This window comes from Cryptomeria japonica, chromosome 9, assembly GCF_030272615.1.
Source record: "Cryptomeria japonica chromosome 9, Sugi_1.0, whole genome shotgun sequence".
In the NCBI taxonomy this organism is placed as follows: Eukaryota; Viridiplantae; Streptophyta; class Pinopsida; order Cupressales; family Cupressaceae; genus Cryptomeria; species Cryptomeria japonica.
This window is the reverse complement of record NC_081413.1, coordinates 133,303,778-133,317,651: the sequence shown is the minus strand read 5'-3', so window position 1 is coordinate 133,317,651 and position 13,874 is coordinate 133,303,778.

Genomic DNA, 13,874 nt, shown 5'->3' with positions numbered 1-13,874 from the left:
TTACTATCTCTCTCTCCTTCATTTCTCTGTCAATTTTACCTGCATTCATTCTTCTAGTATCTATTAAACTGTAAAAGTCCTTTGGAATGGACTTTTCTAATTCAATTATGTCTTACTAAAATTATATAAGTATAAAACCACTGCTTCTTCAACTTTCCTTTGGTCACCATCATCAAAATGCTCAAAATTTGCTTCAAGATTCTTCAAATTGCCATCGACTAATATTTCATCTATCAACCGATCTACTTATAGTGGAGGAATGATTGTGTACTTACCTTGTATTTTGCCAGACTCAAGGTCTTTGTCGAGCTGACTGTTGACCTATCTACCTCTTTGGGATCTTCTAGTAGGATTAAGATCTGACTTAGTCTTTTTGCTTTGTTGTGCTCCTCCGAATTGAGGCTTTTTCACTAGTCTGACAAACTCTCCCTTTTTCTTAGCTCTTCTTGCCTCTTCCTCAGATTTAGTTTCTGAGGCCACCAAAGATACTGCAACATAGGTTCTTTTGGGTTTTTCTTTCTACTTCAGCACACCTTTTCTGGATAGGCTAGGTTTTGTAGACTATGCCACCGGAGCAGGAGTAGACTTAGTTACCTTAGGTTTTTCCTTGGTGGAAACCAGATCAACCTTGGGTTTCTTGGTTTCCTCTTTGGCCTCCTTTTGATTACACTTTTCTCTTGATTTCTTCACCTCCTCCTTGGTGAAACCCATTTGAGCAGCTACTTCTTCTTCCATCTTAGTGACTTTTCTTTTCTGGGCAGTAGCAACGAACTGCATATGTAAACTACGATCCTTTTCCTTGAATGTGTCAAATCTCCCTTCCTTGGGATCCATCGGTTAACTTAGAAGGTGTTGTGCATATGTCTTAAGTGTACTAGAGTCAACTTCATACTCCATGAGCATGATCCAAACTATCCGAGGCACCATTGCTTCCATCAAACACTGATCCTTATCGACCATGAAGCAAATGGTTTGCTCATATTTCTCAACTACCTCCTTCGGAATCCTCTCTTTGTTCTTCATTGTGGCTTGGAAGGTTTTAAAATATCCTCAAAGAGAAAATATCCTCATGGTTGCATCACAAACTCCCCATAGACCCTCCTTGATCTGCATGGCCACTGGTCTATCATAGGCCCATTGGACCTTATCGTTGATACCAGGTATCTCATGTTAGTATTATGGATGTGTTGCATTAGTTTTGTCATTGATGTCAACACTTATCCTTCTAGAGATCTTTAGTTATGTTGAACCGGCAAGTTCAGTGACTTATGCACAATCACTGGTATATAGTTCACTGACAAGTTATATTGTACACCAACACTGAGGATGACTTGTTATCATCTGGAGATCACTTGGTTATGTCGAAGACATGGTTTGGACACTTGTTTTTGGTATTTTGGTTATTGGTCTAATCAAGTTGACATATTTGATGTTACCTACAAATTAGTATAGGTTATGGATCGACATGCATTATCTATTTCACATCAGCACGACATGTTATGGAGATGATTTAATTAATTGGATATTGTTGTAAATGTATTGAGCCGACATGATGCATCACATCTTGACTTATTTGTAATTGGTTTAATTGTAATATTCTTGGTAAGTCGACCTACACATTTGGTCTTAGGTTTTAGTATATATGTAAGATCTCATTTGTGAGATAGGGAGACATAAGAATATTGTAAGTAAGGTTATGGAATTGTAACATGGTATGTGTGAATATTAAAGATCATGTGAGAAGACCATAGAGAAGGTTTAAGGAAGGTCTAAAGGTGATTATCAGAGCTTAACTGGTACTGAATCTAGCATTGGAGATGCTACTTTGAGCAGTACATTATCATTGGATTTAACCATCCAATTGTAGTTAGTGTGACTCCTATTTTGTGATTGAGCAATGAGCTCTAGGTGGTTGGCCTTTCTGCATGTGCAGACCCCATTTGTATACACATACTATCTACAGTAGTATCATCTGATTGTGGGTAAGGTTTTCCACCATGGTTTTTCCCCTTACAGGGTTTCCACGTACAAATCTCTGTGTTATAAAATGTGTTGTGGATGTTGTTTCTCTTTATGTTTTATGCATTGAGTTTCACTGGTATTAATATTAACTGCTAATCTATCAATCGATATTAAGTATCAAGTTTGACTAAGTTATATTTGGGTTGCAATTAATAGACAACTGATTCACCCCCCCTCTCAGTTGCCTCTGGGTCCTAACATCTCATTCAGGAAGTACAGTGCCAGGCAAATAAGGAGTCTACCATATTTAAAAGTATGCTTTTTATCCTACTTAATTTACTTTAGATTTCTCAATAATTCATTCAGAAGTGCAGTGCACAAATCATACCTCTTATCTTCCTTGAGCATTCGATACGCAGAGTATATAGTAGTATCGGAGACAGAGTTGTACTAGTTGGACTGGTAAACATTGTATCTGATTACCATTGAAGGAAACTTCACATCATTCTCCAAAATGTCATTCACTGTCATGGCTCTACTGTCAAATTTGGATCTAGTGATAGCTATGACAGTGTCATTTGATACTTTTCTTAAACTAGGCACATCACTGGTTTCAGCTAAACCAGTTACAGCATGGATTGCTTGCTTGGTGATTTTGTGAGGCCTATCAAGCCATATAAACTCATCATGTATGTGGCTAAGGATGTAGCGGATCCATTCTGCCTCATCAAACATCAGAAAATGGATGAACTGTGAGAAACACTTATCCTGCAGCACCTTATATTTGGGTTTGAGATTTCCCAAATAGATGGCAAAATGCTTGTTGTATAGGTCCAACATGTCTACATTCCCAAGCTCTTCAAGGTCACAGTGAATGTAGGCCCTGATATCTTCATTATGTAGCACGTCATAGGGCACGGATGAGAATGCACCCTTTGGATCATCCTCGACTGATTTAAATGGATGTTTCTTAAAGACTGGATGAGCCCTATGCTTAAATTCAACCACCAGAGAAGTCGCAATACCAGAAACTGAAGACATTTCAAATCCTAAGGTTTGCAAAAAACTAAAAATCTAAATAGATAGATACCTTGCTTCACAACCAGACGCTAAAATTCACTTATAAGTTGTTGAAATTGTTGTTGAGATTGCCAAGTTGCTTTTCTCTTGTTAGCATTGACAAAGTCGATTAATCTAGAGAACCGGTATATGTGCTAAGATTTGTCATTGATGTCTAACACTGATCGGTGGAGTGATATCGGTGGAAGTGGTGTATCTCAATAGCAAAGGTGATGACTTGTAAACATATGGAAACATCACTAGAAACAGATGACCAAAGTTCACTCAGCACAAGGGAAGATCAACTACGCTAACCAGTTTGTCACTCAAGAAGATCAGTGTTGAAATCAGATCTTCAGGTTGGTAATTTTGATGATGATGAAGTCACAAAAGGTGACTTAGGCAAGAAGGCTTGAGGTTGTATGCAAACTAGAACCTCATTGGAAAACAGGGAAAGAGACTTAATGCTAGCACAGAAAACCGGCAATCAAAGGTTGAACCGGTAATGTAGAGCGCAGCGGTATACCCATACACCGATGAGGTAGAAGGAAGATAGGTGATCACCATAAATCTTAGAGCAGTGATCAGTCATTCAGTTGCGGTGGCAAAAGGTAAGTTGGTGAGCTTGTGTCTATGCCAAACTAAAGGTTGGTGAAGTCAACTTCAGTTATCATACAGCCAAGCCATGATTACTTGTTGATTCTTTGGTTCACATTTAAATGAATGAACTCGACCCAAAAGTCACTATTTTTGGGGGATGTGGTGACAGAATTAGTTGAACAATTAGCCGAATTGTTGTAGGGCGCACATAGAAAGAGTGAGATATTTTGAATTTGGAAACCTCTGAAATTTGTGATTGCTTTGATTGAGGAAACACCTGAAGGTGACGACAGAAAATGTATAAAGTATTTTTGAGTTCATTCAAAAATTCTTGATTGTGAAATTTGCAAAGAGAAGATCCTATAGAAGGCAATCCAAAGTGAAGAGTAGAGTGAGAGGAAGTGCTAAAATGATTTAGCAGAGAAAACAGTGTATGAGGTAGACCGGCAGAGTGTAGAGCTGAGAGACAGAAGACCGGTAGAGTGCAGAGCCAAGGGATAGAGGACCGACAGAGTGTAGAGCGAAGGGTCAGAGGACTAGCAGAGTGCAGAGCTAAAGGTATAAGCAGAAAATCGGTGTTGTGTAGAGAAGACACAACCGGTGTGGATAGAGTATGATTCTCATTGTGATCTAATCAAGCTATTAGTAGCTAATTCAACAGATCATCCTTCTGTTGCTTTCTAACCATTGCAACTTAAATCCCTTAACCAGGTGGAATTTAATAGGTCCCTTTGTAAAATCCCTTAACCGAGTGACATCTTCATTGATGTTCCTAAGTCCTTTAACCAAGCTACCTTTAACAAGGTAAAGGAACTAACAAGCCTTAAATAAAATCCCTTAACCCGATGGCACCTAATAGTGTCTTTGTAATCTTCTAACAAGGATGGCTCTTCATCGAGCGTACTCCAGCAGAGTACAATTTTTGTGAGTTCCTACTCACACTGTGGTTTTCTCGCATTTGGGTTTCCATGAGATAAATCCTGGTGTCACTGTATATATTTTCATGCATGCATATTCTTCTGCAGTAATTATGTGTATTGATGATTATTAAGATAGTGCAGATTTGAGTTAAAAGTTTTAATTGTGTCAAACTGGTGAAATGTTGATTCACCCCTCCCCTCTTAGCACTGATTGGGACTAACAACTCTCTCCTCTGCTCTTACTCGATTGATCGCATTGTGACAAATTAAGTCTTGAGATGCACTTTTATCCTTCAAAAACCTAATTTTTCACTGTAATAAATGCAACAACTAGTTATCATGATCTTTATGAAAATTCATGTTGGAGCATAAGATCCTTCAGAAACTTCTGGATATCATTTGCACATATGATTCAATCCTTCTACAATCTTCCAAAATTGATTACAGACCATCAAAGAGGGGGTTCTTGTATTCTCCATGAAAAGATCCCCCTAAGACATAAAGCACTAGTTACCAGTTGAAGATCCTACACCAGATTCGGGTGCAGACCCATTGTCAGCTTTGGATTCATCCTTTCTCACCCACATCTTCACATGCTTCTCCTTGATATATTCTAATTTCTCTTTTCCTTTCTCGTCTGATTTGTTCTTGTCTACCAGACCACTATTCTTGCTTCTACAGTACTTTACAATGTGATTGGTTTTGCTGCATGCTCGGCAAACAACATTATTCTACATAGGTTTGAAGTTCATTTGATTTGGTCTTATCCTACACTGATTAGATATGAGTCCAAACATTCCACAAGAATAGAATCTTTTATTCTGAAAGTTATTTATTACTACTCTACACACATTTGACTTGTGTCCAAAGTTAATGCATATGAAACATTGGTCAATAAGGGTAGGAACATTATCCATGTTGTTCATCATATTGTTATTGTTCATCATTCCATTATTCATCCTACTTCTACACTGACTCACCATATGACCAAATTTGTTTCAATTAAAACATCTACCATTAAATTAATGTGCATTAGGTTATCTTATCAGAGGATTCCTGCTCTTCTTCAGATCAAGTTTAGCATTGCCTTGTCTAGATCCAGAGGATTCACCTTTCTCAAATCGTAGACCTTGCATATCCTTTCCATGTCTCTGACTTTCTAGCATCTCATCAAGCCTTGTTGAACTAGATTTTAATTTGTCTTTGTATTCATTGGTAGTAGAAAGTTCATCACTCAAGGTAGCAATCTATCTTTCAAGTTATTGACCATTATTCCTTGATTGTATTAGCTCAAGCTTCAACCGATCATCCTCATAGGTAAGCCTGAAGCATTCATCAACTCTTTCCTTCAATGGTTGTGCCAGACTCTCTTCATTCTTCTTCTGGTCCTCAATCTCCTTAGTCGGTCTCATCACAATGGATTGAATCTCATTCTTCAAAGCAGCATTCTCTCTCTCTCAAGCTTGTTAACCTCATTAGCTTTGTCCTGGTATTCCATAATCTAATCTTCTTTCTCCTTTGTTAGAAATTAGGATCTTAGGATACTAATCATTATAAACAAGATATAAATGAAATGAAATAAGAATAATACATGCATAAATGTACATATTACACAAGATATACATGGGGAAAACCCTTTCAGGTAAAAAACCCCATAAAGCATCATTTAATTAAAACACTTAAAATATAGTCTATCATAAAATAGACATGAACCTGGGGACACTCCTCCAATACTTACACATGATCAATAATACCTCATATGCATAGTGATACAACTCACCATAAAGCTCCAAATTCACACACCTCTCAAATGAGAGAAGACCTCCTTAAATATAGGAGGAAGGGTGACTTCACTAGTCACACCTTTTCAATAACCCCCACTCATAAATAATTAATAATCTAATAGTTATTAGATTATAATTATTTTAAATGGGATATGCTTATAACACATATAATATATAAGGTTTTATAACCTTATAATAGAACATTATATATAAATATTATAAGGATGTGATCCCTAATAACATTATGTTCTAACACTCCCCCTTAATGTTAATATGGGATCACATGTCAATTTCCAAAAAAGAAAAAATGAAGCACCCCAGTAACATAGGTCTTCTTTGATACTGATAAACATGGACACAAATATATGCCAACATGGAGATCATGCATTCTGAACTACATGAAAGTCATCTTGTCATAATTTATAATCCCAGTGTTTTAAAAATGATGTTGTGAGGTCTTAAAAAATTATATTGGAGCCGTGGTCCCCTCAAATTAGCCTCTCCCCAATTTCATTACATAGTGCCCGTAGGTCTTAATACAATTCTTTTACAAGTGGAATATTTACAAGGAGAAGAATTTACAATATGCCCGTAGGACTTAAAAACATCTACCCATAGGTCTTACGATAATGTGCATGTAGGACTTAAAAACAAAGGATTTAGTCACTAGGTAGTGTCATTGACATGCACACTCCCCCTCAATGGCATCACCTAAGGCCAAGCATTATTTGAATTTGGAGCATATAATGCCTAAATGTCTTATGCCTATTAGGTCTTAAATCTAGGATTTAGCCACTAGGTGGTGTCATGTACACTCCCCCTTAATGGCATCACCTCAAAGCCAATCACAACATAGAGGATTTCAAAGTGATGGCTAAAATTACAATATATAGTATGTGCCCATGATCTTAAAAGTATATTTATTATAGAATGATTTTAGTTGAGTGAGGTGCCCATGATCTTCAAGGTGCCTTTTTTATAGAATGCTTTCACTTGAGTGAGGTGCCCATGATCTTCAATGTTCATTTTGATCTTTAGAAATGGTATTCTCTAGAAAGAGTAAAGTAACTTCAAGTAATATGGTACTTTCATATGTATCCATTGTATGTATCCAAATGGAACTCTTCCATAAGTCTTCAAGGCTATATTGATTCTTCAAGAGCTACATTCATATTTTGTCCATTCGATTCAAATACACATAGAAGATAGTCTTCTTATTAAAGTATTTCACCATCCATGTAATAGAACTTGCACCATATGTTTTGAAGGCATAACCTCGCTATAGAAGAAACAATATAGTTAGTAACATAGTAATCAACTTCATTTTTGGTGCAAAGAAAGAACATAATATTATTATTTTTGTCATTTGCCAAAGATCATATAATATTCCTCATAAATTTATAATATAATCCAATGCAAGGAGATCAACATATATTTTCATGAGAATAAGAATGAATAATTAGTTTTCTTGTTTAAAAAATAGACATACTACTACATATAGTAATGATCCATAAAAAAATAGGCAACGGGTGAGCTATCCTTTCTAGGTTTGCTCCCCAAACAGTTTATAAGGGTGATAGTTACCCATTATAAATAGTATGATTGAAAAAAAAATGGATCAAATATAGAATAGAATAACAAATCACTTGGATCTCCAAAAAAAGGATTCTAATGAGAAAATTTTACTTATGCATATTTACCAGCTTGTACATTTCATATTAAAATAATTTACCCTACATTTACAAATAGACAGATGATTTCTTGTTTATCATTGTGATAGTTTGATATCAGGTAATCTTCTTATCAAACATACTATAATCAAGAATATACCTAATGTTTGTTTTTTTTCATCGGTAATTTTGATATATTGATTTTCAAAAAATAGCTACATTCTTCCAAGGCCATTCAGATTTCAACATTAGCCCAAAATTTCAGTTCAAACCTACTGCGCAGAGTTCCAGCTAAACCGAAAATAGAAGTAAAAACAGTATTGTGCATTCATGCACAAAATATTACAATCATCCATAAATATTGTTTCTTTAAAAACCATATAAGCATAAAGCAAAAAAATAGATTTTTGGCACCGTGATCGCTCAATCTGAATCGCTCTGGTTCGGCTTCTTCACCTCCTCATCATCAATATTTGCCAAAGCTTTCCCTTTGGCTACTTCAGTCTTCATCTTCAGAATGCAGTCCAAGTTCCCAAAGTTTGGGTCACCTTCGAGGCTTGCTAGGAACTAGACCGCTCTCCCCTCCTTGAACCGGTCACGGAGCTCTCTTCCCACCTCCATGCACACCACCACCTTGAGTACCTTTAGGACCTCATTTGTTCATATCAACTTGACACAGAGCTTCATGGCTTCCTAGCCTATTCGAGCTCGTTCTCTCTATTGCTCCTTTAAATGATTATTCGGTCCTCTGACAAACGATAGTATCTCCTCCTCTGCCTCTCCTTCCTAGATATGAATTCTGGTTTGAGGGATCACCCATTCCAAGATGGAATCAAGATTGATAAAGTAGTCCCTGTCAATAAGCTTTTTCATTGTAAGCTTGACTTTCTCCACTTTGGGTTCAAATTCGCAAGCCCAGGCCATTATCAAAGAGTAGACCTCCATGTTTGTCCTGTACCTGAAATGGATATGCACCAATTCATCCCCCAGCATTAGCCGAGCCGCACTGCACATCTTATCTTCCTTGTATTTAAAAAGGCCTTTCATTCATTTGTCCAACACCGTTCCCAGAAAAGGGACCAATTTCTTCTCTGTTCTGAGAGTGAAATTAACCTCCATTGAACCTGCTCAAACCCTGTTAATTCCAAAAAACTAAACTACAAAGACACAAAAAACCTTCATTAATCCAGTTTTTGACTAATACATTACTCAAAATTCAAAATAGTTATAAATCCACCATCGTTTGTGATGAGACATAAATGCATAATCTATGATATTAATGGAAAGAGATTTCACGGCAGATTTACTGCCCAACGCCATTGTCTTGAACAAATACTCTGTGCTTTTGAACTGCCACATTAATTACGATGTCTGTGATAGTGAGTACTCATCCTTGTGAGCTATCTTGCATGCTTACTGGTTTTATGCTTCTCGGACTGCATTAATTCCACTTCTATACTCTGCCATTTCCCTTCCACCACTTTGCCACTTGGCATGTCATATCACATCCAATATTGGAGAGGAGGTCCGCCACTGCATTGGCACCTCTCCTGACATGGGAGACCCAAAAATCCTCAAAAGAGGTGAGCTTTTCTCGTATTATCTCCACCCAATGAGATAGTTTCCATGATGGGGTGTTACCCTTTGCTATTGCATTGATAACCACTTGGGAATCCCCTTCCAGGTGCAATTTTGGTACTTTCATGTTTATGGCCAATTCCGTGGCCATTAGCTCCGCCTGTGCTTCAGCTTCATTTTTTGTCCCATTTTGTATTCGTCGAGCCCCCTTGAATAGGATAACCCCTTTATCATTTCTTGCGACTACTCCCACTCTTGAGATACCCCGGTTTCACCTAGAAGCCCCGTCAAAGTTTATTTTAATCCACTCCTTAGTTGGCGGTTCCCATTTGACCTCTTCTTTTGCTGATTCTGAAAGGGGATTAACCCTCAGGGACCCATTAACGAGTTAGAATATACCTAATGTTAACATAAGGCATATCCTCCATCAAATACTTATAAAAATTAAATTTCAAATAAATCATGATGTTCCTTGCTGTTATTCCTACTAGTTCACATATGATTTTTTGTAATGCAAATCAATGCACTAATATAGATCATAACAATATAAGTAGTTTGGAAGGGCCACTTGAAGATAGGATTTAAGACTGTAAGCAATTCCATTTTATGTATGGATATGTAAGAGCTTAAAAAAAAATACTTACCTTTTGATTTGCCTTGTCATTATTTAGGCAACAAATTTATCCATTTCAATATGAAAAATAATGAGAATTCTTTCTAGCTTTTAGTATTGACCATGAATGGACTTCTCTTTTCTATGACATATAAAATATCTAATATCAAGTTTTTGTCAATCCCTAGCCATGAATTCTTATCTGAAGTTCCTATTAAATTATTCACATGCAAGGTAATTGCCTAAACTTGGAACCTTTTTCATGAATCAATTAGGAAACAACTCTAATATCATATTTTTCATTTTGGGGTCCAAGTTGTTTCATACTAAAGGAAACTTCATATGTATGATATATGAGCAAAAAAAAATGAGTATTTTCTAAAGATGTATGAGATTTTATTGACATTAAAGTCAAGGATTTGAAAGGAATTAAAATCATTTGATTATAAGAATACAAATACTTCAATCTTCATGATTATATCAATATCATAAATTATTTGGGATAAAAGAATTTAGAATTCCAATATCTTCCATCAAGAAAGTATAGTAGACCCATTAAAATATATCTAAATTTTATACAAATAGACTTGTTCTATGAATTCAGAGCTTGCATATTGGACAACCTTCAACCCTAATCAAATCAATAAAAAATTATGAAGCTATGTAGAATAATACAATTTCCTTACAAAAATAAAAAATATTAAAAAAAAGTTTAGTGGAATAATCCGCTTTTATTGAAAAAAAATACAATTTCCTTGTAATTAAGTGTGGGAGTCCAAAGTGAAAAGTAAATGTAAAGCAGTATTACAATGAAGACGCCAAGATCTTGTATTAATGTGGAACTCATGAAAATATATATTAATTTCAATAGCTCCTCTTTAGCTAGGCTTAATTGTAAGAAATTGGGCTCACTACGGACAATCTATGCACTGGTCAAGACAAAGCTTGCGGGCTGGCAACAAGGAAACAACTTATTTGGAAGAGGGGGCCACGATGTTGACAAATGATATTCAGCGTGTGAATTTAATGATCTTCCTCAAGCAAAGATCAATAATTGCTAGGTTACCTCTAGGGAAAGAGAGATTTAATGAAGATATGACTCCCTGAGTAAGATGCTTGTAAAATCCGTTTGACTTGTTTAGTCCATTCATCTGCACTGCCATACTTAGCAATATGAAGATTCAATGCTTGGGCATGTTATGTTTCAAAGATGCCACTCATAGAATAGATTTTTTTAATTTAAAAAACTTTCAAGGAAATCCAATTTGTAGGCGTAAAGCCAAATGTCATGACCTTTGTCATCACAACCACATGGGAGTTTTGTATGATCCTGTCAACTGATATGCTAGCCTAGTATGAGCTAAATCTAGTGGATATGTGCACATAACTGTTGTTCCTCCTGACAAGGAACCTACCAAGAGATCAACAATTGGACCAGTCTCAACACCGAGATAATAGTTAATGATCCAGCGGCGGTATTGTTCATATGTCATAAAATGCAGAGCAACATATGGGACAATTCTAGCAACACTAGCCCCGTTTCCTCTGTAAAGGCCACCAATGCCCTCGGTCTGACGTATCCTTCCAAATATTTCCATATATCCAGTGATTGAATTATCCACTTGTTGAAGAAGAGTATGGACAACTTTGAAGCATAAAAATTGAGAATTATTTCATATTTTCAAGATACAGGGAAAAATTCCAAGGGTGAAACCTCATACGTGGACCTTTTTACCATTCCATAAATTTATAAGGAAGTCGCTACTAAACAATCCGTCCTTTAAGAGTAGAACATGATAGTTTAAAACAGTGTTTGGTCAAAGATGTGGAAGGTCATGACCATTTCAAAATAACACTTAGTCGAAAAAGAGGTGATTGGTGATTGATATATGGTGAGGATAAGTGCAAACATGTTTACATGTCGTTCTTAGTGAAGTAATATGAGGCACTTAAAAATGATTTATGGATATAAATTATTAATAAAAATAATCAAAATCTATAATCATTTTTGTAATTTTAGACATATACAAAAATTTATTTTAAAAAATCAAAATATCACGTGTCTATATAATGCATGGCTCTTCTAAAAGTAGGTTTTGGTTAAATAATATGGTTATTAATAATAGGTGTGTTATCTTTTGTAGATTTTAGGATTCACAAGCTATTAATTTTTTTATGTCACTTAATAGTTAGATGGTTGGTAAGCATAATCTTATACTACATGAGTATTTAAGAGAAAATGTGAATTTTTTCAAGATATAACTTTTGTAAAAAAAAATTGATAGAATCTCCTAACTTGACTTTCATGAAATGATTTTAAAATTCAAGAAAAAGAATATAAGATACAATACAAAAAATGGCCTTGCATATGTGTTGATTGAGCATAAGGAGGTTTCTCACAAAGTCCTTTATATATTCTAGTATAACCTATAAAAATGATTAGTATAGCCTAACTTGCTCTGATACCATGTTAGAAATTAGGATCTTAGGATGCTAATCATTATAAACAAGATATAAAATAAATGAAACGAGAATCATACATGCATAAATGTACACATTACACAAGATATACATGGGGAAAACCCTTTCGGGTAAAAAACCCCATAAAGCATCATTTAATTAAAACACTTACAAATATAGTCTATCATAAAATAGACATGAACCTAGGGACACTCCTCCAATACTTCCACATTGCCAATAATATCTCATATGCATAGTGATACAACTCACCATAAAGCTCCAAATTCACACACCTCTCAAATGAGAGAGAACCTCCTCAAATATAGGAGGAAGGGTGACTTCACTAGTCACACCTTTTCAATAACCCCCACTCATAAATAATTAATAATCTAATAGTTATTGCATTATAATTATTTCAAATGGGATATGCTTATAAAGCATATAAGATATAAGGTTTTATAACCTTATAATAGAACATTATATATAAATGTTATAAGGATGTGATCCCTAATAACATTATGTTCTACCATCCTTCAACTTGTCCATTAATTCCTTCCTCTTTTCTCTACAAACACTTTCTTGATCCTTTAGTTCACTAATGAATTCATCAGCAGCATTCAGGTTCTTCTTCAAGGTACATACCTCATTTCTAGCTACATTCAAATCCTCAAGTGCCACATTGAGTTGTCTCTGAAAACTGAAATCCATAGAATCAATCTCCCAGATCTTCCACAAGTGGTTAAGCTTCCTTAGAGAAAATAGGATCTAATACCAATTGTTAGAGTCAGGGATCACTGGGAGGGGGGCATGAATCAGTGGTCTACCGTATTTTAAATCCACAACTTATTCTTTATCCACTGGTTAGCATTGCATAGTAGAAAGGAACATAAACATGCAACAAAGAATACACAAATCCACAACACCAGAATTTTAACGTGAAAATCCAGAAAGGGAAAAACCATGGTGGAGTTGGAACCCACAATATTCATATACTATGGCCGGGAATACATAAATATTACATAGATAGGGAATGCACTTGCATTCAGGCTCACTGTCTAGAGCTCACTTCTCAGTTACAATTGCCTGGAAGGCTACAACCTTCAGGGAAGTCTCATTGACTTACAATTTGATTACAATGATGAAATACAATGACATGAACTCTCAATTAGCATCTAATAATGCAAGAATGAGTTTCGGTTGAGCATTGAATCTCTGATTGTCTTCGCTC